Source organism: Hesperophylax consimilis, chromosome 3 (assembly GCF_061612785.1).
Source record: "Hesperophylax consimilis isolate HC1 chromosome 3, BYU_Hcon_1.0, whole genome shotgun sequence".
In the NCBI taxonomy this organism is placed as follows: domain Eukaryota; kingdom Metazoa; phylum Arthropoda; class Insecta; order Trichoptera; family Limnephilidae; genus Hesperophylax; species Hesperophylax consimilis.
This window is the reverse complement of record NC_142838.1, coordinates 36677188-36698698: the sequence shown is the minus strand read 5'-3', so window position 1 is coordinate 36698698 and position 21511 is coordinate 36677188. Positions and strand designations below refer to the sequence as shown.

Sequence of the window (21511 nt, the reverse complement as noted above, 5' to 3'; positions counted from 1 at the left end):
TTTAGTCACATACATAAAAAAAAACACGGGTAATGGTGTGTAATACTTGTTTGTAAATTTCAATGTAATTGTTTATCTACGACAAATACCTTTAACACGAATGGCTCAAACAACATTTATAAATGTAGATATATATACGTGAATATAGAGGCACGTGTATTTGTCAATGGTAAACTATAGGTACACTGGGTCAACTTCAAGTGTTTAGAAGTCCAAGCGTTACGAAAGAAATCATTGCGAAAACACGCGAAAATAGTTGTAATGAGTATTATTTCAAGACGCAAACTGGTTTTAATGTTGTTTTGTATCCCAGAGGATGAAAACAAACATGTCGAAAGGTCCCGAGTCCAAACTGTATTTCAAATTCCCGCTATCCCAGAAAAATATCTTTCATAATGAATTGAGGAAAACGGTTATTTAATTTTTGCAGATGAGGTCTAAATAAATATAACGCAGTTTCTTCACAATAAGGACTTCAGTGACGAATATCATGGCATAAGAACATTATATTCATATAGATCATTCTGAATACATAAGTTTTATTTTACATAATTATATGCAGAATTATTAAATCGTCATTTAAAAACATTAAAACCGTAAGATACAAACGCCCTGTGATTGGTCAGCGGGTTCTGACAGTGCTTTTACCGCTACCTATCGCTTAATTTTGTTCAAAGTAGCGCTGCGTAGCGCTGCACGGGTTACCACTGTGGTTTACAAATCATTTCAAAAGAATTCATGTTTTTCGGAAATCTTGTTAAATATTTAAATTGGGATTTGATGATTTCAAACCGACCAGAGTGGGATTGACCTTTCTGTTAACCGACAAAACCATGGTACTATGACGTCACGCGTACCCCGTCAGATTTCGATCGTTTTGGCGGGCTTTAAAAAATGCAAACTATTTTACTATTTTAATCCTGAAATCAACATTTAAAAAATTACTGGTTAATATGTGAACTTTCATAAAATTTAATAAATTAGATTTAAACTCCTTATTTCCACAAAGAAATCACGCTGCTTTCGAAGTAATACTAAAGAGGTAAGCTCCTATTTTTTAACGGTTATATACTTGATATTACTTTATACACTTACACATATTTTCAGAGTAGTAATGGCCCCCACTTCCTTCAGCTTAACAAATTCCGTGAAACAGTTTCACTTCGGACATTTGGGACTCTTAGGCGGAATCTCAAAAAAATCACAATTACAAGTTCTGTTCCGAAGACTGTAAGCATTACCTCACATGACAACATTTCAAAGGCATCCATACCATTTTTCTCTCATTTCTGAGATGTATTTAAATGCACACTCAGAGATACAATACAAGAAATATATACTCAGAAATACATACTCAGAGAAAACTTGCTGAAATATTACAAATTTATTAAGAATCTCTTCAAATTATTCCTAACCTCGTTAAAACCGGGATCGCAGGCCATCAAAGAATGCATTGATAGGTGTATTTTTAGTAAAATACACAATGTTTTGTCACGATGTCGGAACAAATTCGTCATAATATATTTTTTAGACATACACAGGTGCATGAACAAGTGTTCCGATATTATAACGAATTTACAAAAAGTTTATCAGGAAGCGGCCTGCAGTCCCGTTTTTAACCGGATTACCAGTAAATTGAAGAGATTTTTAAGAAATCAGCAATACTAATTCCTAAAACTATTTTCAAATTAAATCTCCGTAGTTCATTTTGGAAATGACTTGGCTTAAAGCCGGACAGTTTAAAATTGAACAAAACAGACAGACAAAATAAAATTGTTTAAAAAATAATACATGCAAGAAACAAAAATAAAAATATAAAAAGATCATTAATTACAACAATTAAATAACACAGCGATTTGACTGAACAAATCAGTTTACAAAAATAATTCATTTCCATTTAGGAATAGTGTCGAAATAAATCTTTTACGTGATCCACAAAATTTGCAAAGTTAATATTAAATATATATCGACATTACCCAAGTATTGGTTTCACAAAGTGTGAAACCGTTGTATTGGGGAGTTCGCAATGTAATTGCGCTTATGTGTGTTGCAGTGGAATAGTGTATTTTGTCGTGTTGTTATTGTAGGTATCGTAAGTTTATGAGTTGCAGAAGTTCGAAACAGTCGAATTTAGAGTTTACAATTTTGAATAAATAAATACGTTTAGACAATTAATTAACAATTATGGCCTCTAGACCTTAAATTCTCACCATGCTTCACAAAATCAAATAATATGTTCTATAGACAAGTCTTAAATCAGTTGAAATCATAATTCTTACATAAATATATATTATTACACATCATAGAAACAGTGAAAAAAATTAAGATGCTACCCAACTTATCTCTTATATTGTTAATATAAAAGTAATTTCCACAAAGTTATGACTTAAATCTGTATGTAAAAAATAATTTGTTCAATGTTATGAGTTTATTGTTATGTATTTGTGTTCTATTACCTACTTCATTTGAACTGAACCAATTTGAAACCTATCTGAAACGAACAGTTCCCAGTTGTACAGCCGAATCTTCTTTTCTTCTTTATTTTTTAGTATCTAATCCATAAATATCAACGCATTCTACAAATCATTGAAAATTAATGTTTCATTTGCTAAGGTTTCCGATTTTATTACTGGTAATAAAACTCTATCCGCATTCCCACACGACTTGTAAACATTTAAATAAATATATTTGTTTATATTTCTATCTACGCATTATAATTTACGATACCTTCGCCTATATCCAGTAAAAAGACATGGGAGACAAAACCTTGCTTACATATGTGTAAGTACCTATGTAAGCAAGGGTTTATCTCCCATGGCCATTCAACATTCCAAAAATCTAGGAGAGGTTCCTTTGAAAGATAGGTACAATTTTTATGAAAAATTAGAAAGATGATATATTAATTACTGAAACTTAAAAATTATTATATTATACATATTGGAGAAAAAAAAAGGAATTTGAGGTCATAAGGAGAAATAATTACAAGTGATATGTAAATGGTATTATAAATTATTTCTTCTCATCTGCTTTTAACATAGGAAAGTATTCAAATTTGTTTTAGGAAAAAAAATACTAATTTTGTGTCAAGAAAAACAAAAAAGCAATATTTTAATTTTATTTTTTATGCGAATACCGCACAACATTCCCAATGGCTCCCAAACATATTTAGCTAGTTATCCCCGATTGGGGTACGTTATGGGCTGAAAGTAATAGGTATGGGAAGGAGATGAGTAAGAGGAAGATGGGGAGTACCTGGCTATTCAGATGTAGTCACTAAACGCGGATAAAGCCATTTCAGCCAAACATTTATACTTATTGCGCCTAACAATTTTACTACAGGGTTTTCCAATAAGAGGTGTTATCTTGATATTCAATCGTAAAAGATCAATGGTTTCATTGCTTGTGTGTCACGTAGCGCCGTTTTGTTGAAAGTAAACATTGTCCAGATCAATACTATCTGATTTCGGCCATAAAAAATCATTAATCATCTCTCGATAGCGAAATCCATTCACCGTAACTGTTGCTCCAGCCTCATTTTCGAAAAAGTAAGGTCCAATGACTCCGCCGGACTATAAACCGCACCAAACAGTCACACGCTGAGGATAAAGAGGCTTTTCAACAATAACTCTTGGGTTTTCCGAGCCCCAGATGCGACAATTTCGCTTTTTGACGAAGCCACCGAGGTGGAAATGGGCCTCATCACTCAAGATGATTTGCATTTGATTCACTCAAGTGAATTTTAATAATTTCAATGCGTTGTTGAAGCGTGTATCGTTCCATTTTTATTAATGACGTAGTTTCTATTTGTCAAATTAGAAAAAAAAAGTTACATCTACCGAAATAGCGGGCTATTTAAAATAACACCTCTTATTGGAAAACCCTGTATATTCCGAAAGCGAGGACTTCTGCCTAAGAGAACGCGCCGAGAAAAATTAGTACGGTTTTTTTAAATCAAAATACAGTTAAAAAAGTGACTGCATGGCCATTTCCTAATAAAATATAATTCATTCAGAATATATCTGAATACGTGTTCACTCAGGTGGCCTTTTCTGAAAAAATATATTGGACGAGATGCGAAAATATTATTATTTTTAAGAACGCGTGTTTCGAATTACTCATAAAATATTCGTGTTTTACTGATTGTTTGCAGTGAAATTTGTCAATTCATTCGTTATAGGTCTACAGTCCAGTTTTTAACAGGAAAAGCAGATTTTTAATCAATTAACAATATTTCTTATCAGTAAGTTTTCTCCGTGTCACAAAATGGTGAAACTGCCCCCATGACCTTTTATACTTACATGTACCTCAAATGTGTGATTTTATCTGAAATATATTGGTACATAACTGTTTTATGGAGAGCAAATAAATATTTGACTTGCTTTTACAAAACCTCTTCTTTGATGGGTGTCTTTCTTTGCCGAGTCAATTCACTTTGATCAATAGCTAATTGTATTTATTCAAAGAGTTATTTTATCGTGCTTGATTCCCCTTAGTGGATAATTTATATCAGGAGACTAAATCCATTCTTAAAATATTAAAACTTATTTCAAAAGACCTGTAACTATTCATAATACAGCAATCGATGATAACTAAAATCGAAATAATTCAAGAAATTAGATATTTTACACTATTTTATAAATGGTGTTAATTTCCAAATTTCACGCACAATATTGTTTTACATCTGTTTCAGTAACATATTGCAAAAACCTTCAAATTTGAAAAATGTCTTTATAATATTCTTTATAAGTAAACCTTCAGTAGGTACTTGCAAAATAAATGCATGTGTAAATAATCAATATATATACTTTATTCTGGCAAGTGAATAAAACCAATGATTATTTTGCATTATGTACCCGGTTTGGACAAATATTTATTCATGGCACTTGCAAAAAAACTGCATTAAATTATATCCCATACGTGCTAGAGCAGATTCATTATCACATGAAAACTACATTTGGGTGAGGCAATTAACAGTTGCATAAAAATCGATTTAAATATTCCCAGAAAGGTTTGGCCTCAAAATTAAATCATTATGGCGATAAATACAACTTGCAGAAGGTATGGTGTTGAATTGATAATTTTTAAAGGTTAAATGGAAAATTTAAAAGAAAGACCAATTATTTTAGACGATAAATTAGCAACTTCCCAAGGGATCCCTCTAGAAACATTTGAGATGTTATCAATACGTTCTTCAGAAATAATTAAAATAAACCCCAAGGAAAGTTAGATTTTCTTGGGCTGCTAGAGCAAATTCTACCTTAGGTCCGACCATTATGCCGTACCGCGCGTCGAATATTGCTATTTACACGACTTCATCACTTATGTCGTTAGTATTCCCACTTTATTTTAGAGTTTTGATATGGCAAATTCAACAGCAGGTTTCTCAGTACACCAAGGCCGCGCGTCGCATATTTTTGTGCACGGCAGCTTCACTTACGTCGTTAAGATTCTGGCTTTATTTTAGGGTATTGTCTCGTCTTAAGAACACAAGAAATTTTGGACTTTATTCAAAAAAATATCATAGTTGTATTTTCATTCTAAATAAAATTTGTATTTTTGGTTAGTTAAGTTGAAACGGAGTGTTATTTCAAAACAATATTCATGTAAGCGATTATGAAATTTTACCTTTAGAATATTTAAGTAGGTACTTTTCGACGATAAATTAAATTTCAAAAAGAGAACCGTATTTCACCGTTGTTATGAAGTTGCTTTCGATTTAATGGTATAGCGATATACGATGTCAGGCAAGTTTAAGAGAGACAGAGCGCGTGCTATATCGGCTAAAATCAAAATGTACTAAGTCAGAAGCCACATTGATTTCCATTCAAATATACATGGAACGCATGCAACGATGCAGGGCAGTTTTCCAAAATGAACAACAAAATTGAATGAAAAAGTGGAAAACACGTTATGTTTGCAACTTCATGTAGATATGTGGTTAATGGATCGTTTATTATATTTTCATTTTATGCATACTCGGAAAGTATGTAAGAGTAAAATTAAATGACTTTTTAAGGAAAATAAAGACGTTCGATAACCTATAGGTACTGGTAGGACTACTAACGGGACACTGCCATCTCAGGAGGCACATGAAGTTGTTGGAAGTGGAAAACACCAATAGATGCAGGAAATGTGAAGAGGATGAAGAGACTCCAATTCACCTACGGTGCCAATGTCCTGCTCTGTTGGGAAAAAGGCTCAGATACCTGGGAAGACACATTGTTGAACAAGAAGTGAACTTTATAAAAGGGACCGGATTACTATTAGAAGAATGAGGTGGAATGGGAAACAAAGGGTTTATGGCCTAAGAGCTTCCGGGAACTACATGTAAACCGTCTCCGCTCTATAAATAAATATGTTTATATTTCTGAATATCAAATTTTATTTCGAATGTCAAGAGTCTGTGATATCCCATTTTCAATAATGCTTTTATCTGCTAGTGGGCTTATTCTCAATGTAAAATGCAATAAAACAAATCAATTAAATGCATTATAATAATAAATTAACAATAGCCTATTAACCTTGCTTAAATAAATAAACAGAATTAATACTTGGTAATATGTATTTGCATTATCTGAATGCGTTGATAATATGTATTTGCATTATCTGAATACGTTGATAATATGTGCATTATCGAATGTTGTTTATAATGTTCTCTTTTCATAATTTCCTTCAGAATGAAGATAATGAAATGCATTAAAATAATACAGAAAATAAATAAGATTAAAACTGAATGTCCTCCAAGCGCGCTGCACTTGTTGAACTTGATATACCAGTTTGCTTTGTGGGTACATTACGATTGATGTACGATTATTGTACGAGGGTTGTTCGGAAAGTTACCTCCGTTTGGCTTTAAATAAAAAAAACGCGTGCCTCTTAAAACTGCAGCTATTTTAAACCATAGTTTAGTAATTTTTAGTAATTTCCCACACTTGAATTTTCGTCTTGATATGTAGTGACGAAATGCGAAAATATTAGGATTTTCATGAACACGTGTTCCGACTTCCTGATAATATATTCGCATTTTACTAAAAGTTTATCATAAAACCTGTTAATCCATTCGTTAAATGCCTCCAATCCCCCTTTTAACAGGATTACCAATAATTTGAAGAAATTCCTAATAATTTTACAAAACTTATTTTGCTCCGTGCATGATGTAAATTATTTGAGGATTTTTTTTATTTATAACCTTGGTTATTTTCCTACAGCCCTCGCGTATTGTAATTTTGTAATGTTCTCTACACATAAACAGAACAAGTCAGCAAGTATAAATTATCTTTATAAAGTATCTGGGGAAAGCATTGGTGTGGGTGGAACAAGTGGGAACAGAATGTGCAATTTTAAAACAATGTCCGTATTTTTGTTTATCAATACCAGGGTCACCTGTCAAAGTCATCTAATAATCAATTCCTTATAACACTTTGATGGTGTGTTGATAAACATATAAATGCTGCAATACTATTGTAATATTTTCCACTAAGTCATCATGTTCATTAAGTACCGCGTCACGGTGATTTGAAATAAAAATCACGCAAAAACAACAAGTCCATTATAAATATTAAAATACCTCAATTAGTATTTAATTAACTGGTTTTTAATAACTACATTTCGAAAAGACATTAGCCACTATAGTGGATTGAGGAAAATATAAATTTAATAAAAACAATTTTGAATATTTCTTAAAAACTGTTGTTAGAATTCATAATTGCACGATTGTGTTCGACACCAATAGTTTTGATTTAAGGTACCGTATAGTGTACAAAATAAGAAAAATATGATTTGAAAGGGATATATGTAAATATGAATGTTAGAGGTGGCGTGCAATATAAAAAAATCGATAATAATTAATATTAAATAAAACAGGACTCTTTTAAAATATGTATAGCGAAAATCGACAAATGCCTGAGTTGTATTTAAAGATACGCTGTGATTTTTCATGTCTATAACATTATAGAGAAAAAATGTGTTTTAAAAATTTTTCAAAGCATACTTTTTCGATTTTTTTCTATCGAGGGAGTTTCAGCTCTACAAATGTATGGATATTATCTAAAAAAATAAAATTTATTTTTTTATATACTTATGAACTTTAAATGTTCAAGAGAAATATGTTACGAATCGGTAGAAATTCGGAATGCAGGGGCTAAATTGATGAAATAAAGTAGGTACAAAAAATAATTATAATTTTGCAATAGGCAATTTCATGAAATATCACGCGCGTTTTACAAAATTGGAAAATACATAAAAATTACCCTAATCTAGAAAAAAAAGTTATTGAGCGTTGAACTTCTTGAAGTGACCTATCGAAATATTAATTTATTTTAGAACTGCAATTTTTGTTACAAAAGTAATAATTTATAAACAAATCATAATAATAATATCATCAAAGAAACAAAAAATGTCGCCATTAGCACAAAAATGTCTCGAGCCCGTTTATCATAAACAATAAATATACTCACGTGTTTCTACTAGACAGTAGGAATACTCAATAATATTATTTGCGGTCGACACAGTCGCCCTCATTATAAAATTGCCAGTGAAAACCGTGAAATTTAGATTTTCAAATTGAATACGTCTTTAAATACATCTATATGAATTTCATTTTTTTTCGTCATTGAATGAATGCAAATCTTGGAAGCGGAAACTAACCCGCTTCCTGACATATCATGGAATATGATGACAATGCATTCTATCAACTTTTGGTGGCAACACGCGTACGCGTAATTCTCTGAAATTGGATGACATACAGCAGTTAATATACGAAGTAAAGTTTTTTTTTAAAACGTCCCAAATATCCCCCGTTATTACACGGAAGAGTGGTGTCGGTTTAGCTTATAGTGAGAATAAAGCCAGTTTTTAAGCACAAATAATTTATTTCACGCCGGGAAAGCCGAACCTACACAAAGCTAAAAACAGTTTTTTTTTTTTGAAAAATGAGGTTTTATTGGAGGATTTAAATAAATATCATACATAAAATTGTTTTTCTTCTAATATTTCGACAATATTTGGGTAATATTTGATAATGAAAAAAAAATCGTCGATTCATTTTATTAGATCGAAAGGTCAATTATCACAATGCAAATCATTTGTCTGCATCATGCTGGGTAGGATGCAAAATCTACAATATTATTATAATAGCGTAGACCCGTAAAAATTCACGGATTGTCTCAAAATTTGTTCCATGATTGAAAATGGCAAATAAAATAATTTTCTATTAAAACATTATGTTAAATAGGTAGGTACTTATCTGAATTCTCAAAAAACACTTACAGTTTTGAAAATATGTCACTTAAATTCAAAACATATTCGAGTTCATCGAACCAGAGTAACAGACAGACAACCGACATTTGATAATAAAAATATATATAACTTATTTGGAAAGCATTATGTGTGCATCCTTTGCACATGTGAACTTTGATAAAAAATGTTTAATAATAACATTTTTAAGCTTAGTCAATCCTCAGTTAGCCTCTGTGATGTGTGAGTTAATGTGTATTTTTTACAGACAAACGACTAATGACTAATATTATTTCATTCACTAGCGGAAGATTTGCAATCGCTGATGTATCTGCATAAACACAGGTAGGTGCGCTGGACGAAATTCGTAAATAAAAACTGTTGAAGTATTGTTTTTTTGTGTGGGATGTTGTGTGTTATAGGTACCGTAGGAGTGGAGTGTGTTCTGAGGTCTGTTTGAGAGACTGGGAGGAGAGGAGTGCATGTAAAGAGCGGGGAAAGGGGAGGACTCGAGAGGAACCTTCCGACGGTTCAGATCCCCGCACGGATCACGATGACCTCGGCTGTCCGGGACATTGACCTAACATTCACACAGCAATTTTTTAGTACCATCAGCTGTTGCATCTGAATGCCAGTCACGCTGATACCAAAATTATAGACATTTGTCGTATAATTGTGGCTATTTTACGAATAATCTTTGTTGTGATGGTATTTTAAATAAATAATAAACAAATTAGCATACATTCAAACATGTAAAATGATAATTATTGACAGTGGAAGATATGAAATAATATAATCCTATGAAGTCATAAGTCACACCTCTTCCGAAATATTAAGTAAAAATGCTGCAGGGCCTCAAAATAGTAGATGCAGATAATTAATTAAAACCGGGATTAGGGTGTGGTTGGGCCTGGGCCCCAATTTGAAAATACCACTTCAAAATATTGTGAATTTTTATATCAGTTTTCGATAAAATGATACAGAAAAATATTTTGTTCTAATGTTGAAGATACCTACCTTTAATATGTGATTTCGATAACATGACACAGAAAAGCATTTTGTTCTAATGTTGAAGATACCCACCTATAATTTGTGATTTCAATAACACGACACAGAAAAGCATATTGTTCTAATGTTGAAGATACCTTCCTATAATTTGTGTTTTCGATAACACAATACAGAAAAGCATTTTATCTTACACCTGTAATTTTTGCGAGAAGCTTAATTTTAGAGACCGACCGAATCTATTTCTATCAGCCGAAACCGAAACCGAAACTTATTTCAATAAGTTTAAAAAACACTGAATACTTTTAAAAATTCAAAAAAATTGTGCTAAATAAAGTGCAAAGTGAAAAAAAAATCTATTTATGTTTACTTTTGGCGCTTTTTGGTCGTTATTTTGGTACAGTTTTTCAATTATGGTACGCTGTAGGTACCTACACTTTAAAGAAATTACAAAAAATACTAAAGATCTTAGAACTAGGTACTAGGTACTAACTAGATTTCATAAATCAGTCTAGTCCATATCTAGACAATAGAAATGCAATAACAAATTATTATTTGAAAGATAAACTGTATAAATTACAAACTTTACATACATTAAATTCAAGTGAAATTTTGATTTACAGCTTCGTTTAAAATTATATTAAAGTTATTTAAAAAGCATGAACACTCGTCCGAGCAAATCTGAACGTGATCCAACTCACGACGAACGCCGGTTTCGGCTGAGACGAAGTTTCGGATAATTTTTGTCTAAACCGAAACCACGACCGAAAGCCGTTTCTTGGCCGAAAATAGCCGAAACCAAAACTTCGGTCGGTCAGTACTTTATTTTTGCCATTTTCATTTGTCGCCTATCAGATACAGCATATAGAGCAAATATCCCGACTGCCTTTCTGGTTCTGCAGAGTATTTCATAAGTATTTCGGCAGAGTTAGATTTTTGAAAACGTTTTATTCGCATACGATCATATAAAACATTTACATATAAAATAATACTGATAAAGCTTGACATAAAAATATTACATTTGTGGCAAACCAACTTTTCTCATTCGAGTTGAATTGACAGCACTACCCACGGGCCCTGAAACTGACAATCGAAGACAACTGGCCCTCACCCAGAAACATGTTTATATATTTTTAAAGTACACGACATGTCTGCTACGATTTACTGGATATACAGATAAGCCTATATTATACAATGTGCAACGAAAGCTACTTTCCACGTATAATTTTATTTATATTTATGAGAGTTTTTTTTGCCTGTATTTCAAATTTTGTATATTCAGATTCCGGAGACTGGGCATGACACGATGGACATTGTACACCTTCAAAGCAGACGTAGACAAATGCTATAGTGTACGATTTTCACCACGAACAGCGGAGCTTTAAAAAATATCATTTTAATTGTGAATTTTATATTATACAAGACGCCATTAATATGTTGTTAATGTTATGTTATTTTTTCGAATATTGCTCAATTAATTAGTGTTATATATCATATATTACAAAGAGATATATTATAGATAAATTCCTGGAGAAAGGCAGATAGATAAACCCATAAATAAAATGCTTTTTACAAAATCTATTTTTAATTTAAACCATAAATTAAAATTAAAAATAATACTTACTAGGAGCATATAGCACTGTTTTCGAATTATTAGTAAGTTGGATTTTATAAGGGTTGGATTTTTTTTTTTTAAACTTTAATTTTTTTTTAAATCTATAAAAATCAGTACCCAACTTAAAGCAACAATTATCGTACATCTATATTATTTATTTGTCTCTCCTCTGACCACAATTTATTTTAAAACGGTAATACGCGCTTAATTGACACAGAAACCAATTAGCAATTTTATTTAAATGACGTTGACAGACTTTAACATTGTTTTTCATGTCTCAATGTATTATTATTTCTGATATATTTAAAATAATAACTTGCCTGTAAAATCAATTGATAGAAGTCAGAAAATATTAACAATTTAAAAAAAAGTAATAATAATATATATTGTGTACAAACATTAGGTGGTTTTATTTTTAGCAAAAGCTTTAACCATTATGAAAAGTGATTTTACAGTGATTTTATCTCATAATTTTGGTTTTTATACTATTCTAATAATTTAAAACCAAAATTTCTAAAGACAGTTTGTTTCACAGAATTCAAACAATTTATCAAATTTTAAAGTTGATATTCAAGTTCTGTGAGTGTCTTGTTTAAGTTCTGTTATTTAAAAGTTGAATAGAACTTCACAAATTGAACATTAACTTTGAAATTTGATGACTTTTTAAATTCTGTGCCCCAAGTATTTTATTAATGAGATTTAGCCTAATTTTAGCTAAATGAGATTTAGCAAGATTTCGACCAGCGAAATTTAGCTAAGCTTTTAAATACATTTCTACGTCTAGTTGAGTACTTACCTAGGTAATTATGTAAATAATAAAAGTATGCAAATAATGATCTAGACAGGAAAACGTTTTTTATGTATTATTATATCATTTACCGCACAAAGTTATTGATTTCGAGTTTTCTGCATAGATATTTTTTTATTAATGTAATTTTTGTCATTAATAATCATTTGACGACGGAATAGAAATTATGAATAATTTTGCATTTTTTAAATACACAACTATGATTAATAGCATCCTGGATTTTTTATATATTCTTTAATAGTCTTGATACATTGGACTCAGGATCAAAAGAAGTTATAGCAAATCAAACTTCATAATCTGTTCAGCATTTGTTTAATTTTTTTTAAATATGATTTATAATTAATTTGTGACATGAAACCGATCTGCCTGTACATGTGCCACATGTCCGGGATCATAGCAATATGGACGGAGGTGAAGAATCAATATAAATAAATAATTATTAATGTTGGGAGGGGGTTACGATTGGCTAAATGATCCCATGAAACATACAGGTATAGGTAACACAGCGGGAGTTGGCTGAAAGCTTACCATTGAATGTATTTGTGCATCTGAATGAGGAACAGTCTTTTGCCTTGTTTACGCCTACTTTTTGTCACTAGCGGAAGAGGGACAGCAAGAGTAGGTATATTATGCTACGAAAAAAAAATCATTAGGAAGCTTACAGCGCGTCCTTTTATAACGGTTTCAGTTCGATCGGGTGCATGGTATCGCAAATGAAATAATCTCAGTTTTAAGGATTAAAATTAAATAAAAAATTATTAAGTTCGCATTTATTTATGTAACTTTTGTACTACTAATAAATATTATAAACAGTAATTATTAGCCTGAAACACACATGTAAATTGAAAAATCTTCCGTGAAAAAATAAATACCACCGACTTGAATCATACCCGCAGCCTTTCGATTGCCGGTCGTGTGCACTAGCCTCTATGCTACGTCAGCTTATCTTAAACGCCAAACAATTCAATAAATACTAGTATTTTATTTAACAATAATTGCTTATTAGATTTTAATAACATTCAGTATTTTAATAACAAATACATTATATTTAACCGACTTCTACCAAAACCTCCTAGATCACAAGATCGGGACACAAAATCAAATCAGCCTCCTAACTTGTTTGAGAACCTAAAAAAATTAAATAACTAAAACATTTGAAAATATTTTAATAATGAATAAATAAATTGAAAAAAATTAATTACGGAAATGTTTGTATAATCTCATACAAGTTATGGGGCAGCTTTGAATAGGCTCTGCCACACGTATACTTCGGAGCGGCAGTACCATGCCAAAAGTCTCACAATGGACTGCTCTGTAAACCGTTACCTTACTTTACGTGTACGCGTGGCAGAGCCTAATGAGTACCCCGGCCTTGTGATCTAGGAGGTTTTGCTTCAACACGTTTTGGCTTGGTTGTTTTTTTATTAAATTCTAAACGAAACACGCTGTATGTAATGTATGCACCTGTGTGAGTACTGTGATGAAGTCAACTAAGGTAGATAGACCAACTTATTTCTAGTGACTCACAATTTACTAACGACTAAACGTAATACCACATTCTTACTACTGACATCAACAAAGAATCGTACATTGTAATACATCTTATTGGTTAAACAGATATTAAACAATTTATTATAAACAATTTATTATAAATAATTTTTCCTAATATTCTCATTCTCGTTTACAATTTACATCAAATATTACGCATAATAATACCTTTATCACAAATTCGTGATTTGGGTGTAATTTTCAAATGAAAACTTGACAAATTGCACACAATAACGATATAACTAATGAGGCAGATGCTTGGCTTCCTTTGCAGAACTTAATTGAATTGATTTTAAGTCCTTAGATTGTATGAGAACCCTTTAAATTTCATTAGTTAGTGGAGGGGAATATAATTCACCTATTTGGTCCACGTTGTGTAAAGTTCACTGAATCAATATAGACCGAGTTCAGCACAAGTTTTTTAGGTACATACATAAATTTTAAGCTCAAAATTCCAATTGAATGCATTGTGTATAATTTTCGATAGCTTAATAGATATATTCTGTTCGTAAAAACAACAAATGTAAAACTAAATTATTTAATTTGAAAGCGTCAAACTTTCTCGTCTTCCGTTATTTCTCAATATCTTGAATAAAGAACGCCCGGAGTTTGGTAATATTATTTAAATACTTACAGTACCTACCTCTTACTAGCTAGCGACTTCATTATATACTAAATAGTAAAAAATAAAGTAGCTATTCGCGTCTGTCTATTTGTGCGCTTAGTTCTTCTAAACTACGCAACAGATTTTTATGAGTTTTTACTATCATTTAAAGAATTTCTTCCGAAAGGTTTACATATAAGATAAATGCATATTATATTTATAGAAAGTAGAAAAAAGTCGATGTTTTATAATCAAGTCGTAAAAATATATTTTGGGGCACTACATTGCCAACGCTGGCTAAACCTTATGATATACATCAAAATAATGTACTACAGAATTGTATATCTTAAAAAGAACTACAGAAAATTTTATTTCGTTATTTGTCTTACTCATAAGGATAACCCCCAGCTACGCCCGGTACACCGTCAGCTATTACCAAAATAAAATATTTGTAGAACGAGTTTTGGATTTTGGTGATCAGTGATCACAAAATTAAAATTTTGTTTGTTTTGATTGAGACCTTGGAGAAGTAATAAATGTATGTATATGGTATTTATATTTATAGTTATGTATAAAATATTTCCATTTTAAAATATAGTATTAAAATATTTTTAAAGATTAAGACGCGTCAAAAAGGAGAATACTTATATATTCTATTTTTTATCTATTTGTATATATTTGTTTATACAGTATTTACATATTGATGTTGTTGAATTTCTGGAAATATTGATATTCTGAGATAATCAAACTGAGAATTACTTAGTTTTGTAAGATATGTAAAATAACTGAATAAAAATTATTAAAAACATCATATTTCTTTAAACAGGTAATGAAATAAAAAATATTAAAAAAGGTACCTATCATATTTTCGTAAACAGGTAATGAAATAAAAATAATTTTGCTGAATTGATTAGAGCTCATCTCATAACATGTTCGAAGATTTTTACAGGTTTGTTTACACTCCTCGCTTTATTTTAAAATTTTGGCGTAATGTGCCACACACATCAGAAATCAAGGCCAACTTATTGAAGATTATTTGAAATCAAAATGACTGATAATATTGGTCAATTCAATCTTTTGATAAATAATACAGTCGTCTTGCTCATACTCATACTCCTCATGTTCACTTCATTGACCAAAACCCAGGCATTGTATTTTATATTAAAAAAGCACAATATTCATCTGATATTGTTTAAAAGGTAATAATTAAACGGAATTTTGTTTGCTTTCGGATAGGCTTACAGTGTCCATCATCGGAGCAGTTGTGAACGTAGACATGTTTAATGATGGACACCGCAAGGCTAGTCGAAACGTTTGCCCAAGGAGCAGGACAAATCAACACGACACATCACGTCAAAAATCAACCAAACTCACATATTGTAAATATAAATATCAATATGGCAAGATTGAATTATGTAATTTGATTCGCGCTCGACTGTTGTGAACTCCTGAGTCTAGTCAATATTAGAGTGCCTACTCGACACACTAGGCTAAGGACCTGTTACAATGTCACGGTTTCGAACAAATTATGAAGCAAATACGCCAATTGGCCACTTGCATAAAGTGTTTTAATAAAAATTAATAAAAAATTTTTTAGGAAGACATTTTGAAATTGAAACCATTTTTTTTAAACCGGAAAGACGGGACATAATTTATGGGTGCGAAAATAATTTTATTTAATAACCAAAATTCATTAAAAAAAGCCAGCCGGTACGGAACAAGGTCCCAATTCGTGGGAATATCCCCAGATTAGGGGAATTTCTGAGAATTTAAAACCGATTGGGAATTTTGTGGATGTTGCGAGGATTCTACAATATGAGAGCGGACGGAACTAATACCCATTACGAGATCATTTCCTGGTAATCCAATCATATTAAGAAATAATGTTTTCAGTTACAAGTAAGAATAAACTATAATTTCGTTTCATTTTGCAGAAAATTTATGAACAAAATTATTTTTTTTAAGCCTGAAGGAAAAAGAAAATTACTAGATAATAAAAAAGCAAATGTTAACTTACCTAGAATTTTGTTTAATTTTAGAGATTAAGAAACTTGTGAGGAATTTCTTTTATGGGTATTTTAGAAAACATGCATTAGAAACCCTGGTTATAGAATATCTGAAAAATTTCTATGATTTTCTACGGTTTATAATATAATGCCTTTAAATAATAAAGAACATTAGGAAATAAGCACAAAAATGTTAAAATAACCAAAACTAAACCCCCGACTTAAATAGTTATCTCCGTTAGATATTTAAGTGGAAATCAAGTGTAGTTTCAAGTCTTTGCATGCAGCGGAGTTCGACAAGTTTATCAAATATTTAATAAAGAATTGCGGTTGTATTAACATGTTCATATTATAACTATTCACATATACATAGTAAAAAAACCTTATGAGCGTTCATAAATTACTATCCCTTTGTAATGCATGTCGTGTAATGTCAAATGTCAAATATATTTACGTAGATGTCAAAAGAAACGGAATAAAGTGTGTGTGAAATAAAAAAATGTATCGAAGACGGAACATTTTTTACGTAGTGACGTCACATGGTATAAAAACGGATTTATGTATTAAATTATTAAAAAAAACAAATATTTTTTTTTTTTGGTAACATTTTCATAATCTTAGTAGAAACGTCTATCCGCATGATTTTTTTTAAATCATTTTAAAATTCGTGCAAGTGGCCTATTCCTCGCCCACATAATTTAGCAAACGAATACGAATACAAATTACATATACATTTTAAAAATAAACAAATTCGATGTTTAAAACACACCCAATTTTTTATATCAAAATATCATTTATGAGAATTTTAGTGTGTTAGAATAATATTTATTTTATTTTTATGCAATCTTAAACCATAATATGTAACCACCATTGTTTATTTAACCGTTGTTAAATAAATTGTTTCCATTTTATGTATCCAATGTAAAAAAGAGTAAGTTAATAAATAAAAGTATAAGTGATATTGGAAATATTCAAACTCACAAATTATTTATTGGTAGGATGCTCCACTGTTGTGCTGCAAGCGCTACTCATGGAATATCATTTTGGACTGAAGGAAGCAGCTCTTCAAACACATATCAAGATGATTTGAACAATTTTGCTGTAGATAGTCATCTTGGTCAATATTATTTTCTATCAACAGAGTGTCAAAAAGTTTCTCCAAAGCAGACACTAAACTAACAGTTACCTATCTAGTTACTTTCCGGTCACAAAATAAACAAAAGTCAACGAAACATTGAGTTAATGAAATAACACGATACTTAAAACTTGTGAAAATTGTTGGTTTTCAACGAAACAATATGTAAACACACTTTCTATGTAAGTAACGAATCCCAATAAGAGTTTAACGAGCTTTACAGTTAGCTTGTATGAGAAATGTTTATCGGAATACAGTATTAGGATCGTGAATATGATTCGATATGGCTTGTGCTCGCGTTCGATATCGCCGGACGACCGAAAGCAACTGATTACTACGGTAAGCATTGGTTCAGGTAACCGTCGAAGCTGACAAAGCTGACGCCGAATGACCATTAGCGGGGAAAAACTACAGCAAAGTGACGTAGCTTTGTAATTCGAAATTGCTCTTAGTAGTATACTTCGAGATTATAAATTGCTCTTTCGGAAAATCAAATTTACTCTACGAGAAGAAGTCTGCGAAATAATAATGAACGGCAGAATTATTATTAATGTTCACCCTCTAACTTAAATGTCATTTCAAACTTAAAACAATATTCAAAGTTTGCATTTTTCAAAACCGGCCAAAACCAAGAAATCTGACGGAGTACGCATGACGTCATACGTACCTCGGTTTTGTCGGTTTGCAGTAAGCTCTAAGTAACCACATTTAAATGCTTAGCAAGATTTAAAAAAAAAACATGAATTCTTTTGAAATAATTAAACCGCAGTAGTGACCCGTGTGCGAGTTTACGCAGCACAACGGGGCACAACATTGTCCCCATTCTTAATGCACTCGTTTAAGTGCTGTCAGAACCCGCCGACCAATCACAGAGCGTTTGAGCGTCTTACGGTTTTAACCATTTTTAAGTGACGAGTAATTATATATTAATACATATCAATAGACATTTGTTAGATTATCTATATTTATTTGTACATCAAACCTAAAAAAATATTTTTTTTTGTTTTAGTATGTTTTCTTGGTTGATTTTAATGGATAAGTTTTTTATTTAGTTTCAAAACGGCCGAATTTAAATCGCTAAGTGGCGTAGAGTGCGTATCAGGTTGTCTATAATATTGTAATTAATATAGGTAATTGTTGTTGCAGGCGCCGTGGATTCTAATGACGTCAGAACTTCTCAGGAAGATCGTTCAGAGGTTTTCTTTGAGAAATATATTTTTATGTGATTACCACATAAGGAGCCAGATGGACTAAGGCATTTATAATTTGGGGTATGTTGTGGGCTGAAGGAAGTGGAGAGGGTAAGGAAATAGGAACGTGGAAGGTTCGGGGTATTGTGACTATAAATCCTACGTAAAATTAAATACGTAAAAAGTTACTGATTCGTTTCAAAAAAATAATTATAATTTTGTTTGTTAATTTCTTCGTTGTACCAATTTCTAAAGAAGGTTTGTTGACGTATGTATTGGTATACAAAAATGTATGAATGTATTATTGTACTTTGTTAAGTGAAAGAAATTAAAAAATAAACATGAGTAAATTACACAATTAAGTGACGCAAACTGCTCGCAGCATTGTTAAAATATAAAACGTGTGCATGCACAGTGATTAAAATAATGTGTTTTTATTCTGTTTTCTTGTTTAGTCACGAACATCGTACAAGAATTAAAAAAAATATATTTATTCATTGCTTACAATACTTTAAAGGAAAAATGGAAATAAACATAGTTTATTTAGGTTCTGAATGTTGACATAGATGGGTAAATGTTGAATAGTTTCTAGAATTTATGGCACAATTATTTTTACTTTAGTAATTTATAATGTCGTCTGCACAATGGTAAACGTGGGAAATTCCATGTCCATTCTTAATTATACCTAATATAATAGAATTAAGGTATCTTAATTATACCTAATATAATAGAATTAAGTATCTTAATTATACCTAGTATAATAGAATTTAGGTATCTTAATTATACCTAATATAATAGAATTTAGGTTAGGTTATGTATCTTGATTAAACCTAATATAATAGAATTTAGGTATCTTAATTATAATTAATATAATAGAATTTAGGTATCTTAATTATACTTAAATTCTAATGGCTTAAAAAAAGAACCCCACGATTATGAAATAAATACGTGAATAATGTAACGAAGACTAAATGACCTGCCCAAAAAATGCAAAACTGTATTATTTTTTTTATACAGGATGCTTTAACCGGCACGTCTGCTCAAGCTAGCACCATAGATAATAATATATACCTACTACTCGCTAGCACCTTCTAAAAACTAGTTTCTCGACAAGTTTTTTGGTCGAGTAATAAGTTCAACGATCTGCTATTTCGATTAGGTACCTACCCGTGAGATTCAATGTCTGGGTCTAGGTCAATTAATGTGAATTATTACTAGAGGCGAATATAACGTACAGTTATACATTATTATTATTATGTATTGGATTTATTGCTATTTTTGCGGAATCATTGTGACTCAACGATTTATTTATTTACAGTGATTTTGCGGAGAAATTTTTGCTGCGCTGATAAAAGCAAATGTATTAACGATGTAAAAAAAAGAGATTTAATTTTGAAAAATATATTCGTAGAAGTCTTAGTGGATCCGTGGAGACACCACCCTTTGGGTCAGGGATGGCGAACCTATTCGAGCAAAGTTCGAAATTTGAAATATAAATTGTGTATCTACGTACAAAGAAGTATTATCAAAAAAATATTGTATTACTTTCACACAGTACCTACATAAGTAGTAACAATTATTACACATCATTTCGTTTGTGTGTTCGTAACATTTCGTTTGTGCATTGGAAACATTATAAAATTACAAAAAAAACATAATTCTTTTCATTTAAAAATACATAATTTTTATTTTCAGTAAATATAATGAATTTTTGCCAACGTTCTTAAAATAGTTGGAGGTTCCGTGCGGGGCTCAATTCTCGGCCATGGTATTTTTTTAACATTACCTTTAAAAAAAAATTTCTCCGGTCCCTTGATTTTTCACAAGCAAATTGTGGCTACCCAAAAATGATTACGTTCAGACAAACAACTCATTAAAAATTGTTCGTTAAAAGTATTCTATAATATTTTCTATTTACTAAACAAGTTATAATAATGTATTACCTACTATAAATCATGAGTGGCCATGAATTTTACAATGATTACGTGCCAAGATGTTCGTAGGTTATTTGGGGAATGCTTCGGGGGTTAGAGTAATTGCATTAAAATGTATGTATAATATAGTCGAGTCCGGTTTCAGAAACCAGTTTAATATCAGAAGATGTCAAATGCTTTCAACTTCATTGCAGATGTTACAATATTACAATAAATATGATAATAGCAAAGTGATAACGGTTTGGTTATACGGTCGGTATATAAAATTCATATCGGGGCTCATATGAAAAAAAAGTCGCTGTTCGTGTCTGTCTCTTTGTGAGCTTAGTTCTTGCACCACGGAACGGATTTTAATACGGTTTTCACTATCATTTAGAGATTTTTTTCCAAAAGGTTTACACATATAATGCATGCATATTACATTTATATAAA

At 31.1% G+C, this 21511-nt stretch overlaps 1 protein-coding gene across 1 annotated transcript in view; it reads right to left on the bottom strand.

Moving 5' to 3' along the window:
* Positions 1 to 18261, bottom strand: part of LOC149425382 (uncharacterized) — a 69479-nt gene extending 51218 nt beyond the window's left edge. Inside the window, exon 1 of the mRNA XM_089650774.1 lies at positions 17802 to 18261. The gene's annotated coding sequence lies outside the window, so the exon portion shown is untranslated. The remainder of the gene's footprint in view (positions 1 to 17801) is intronic.
* Positions 18262 to 21511: the final 3250 nt, after the last annotated feature.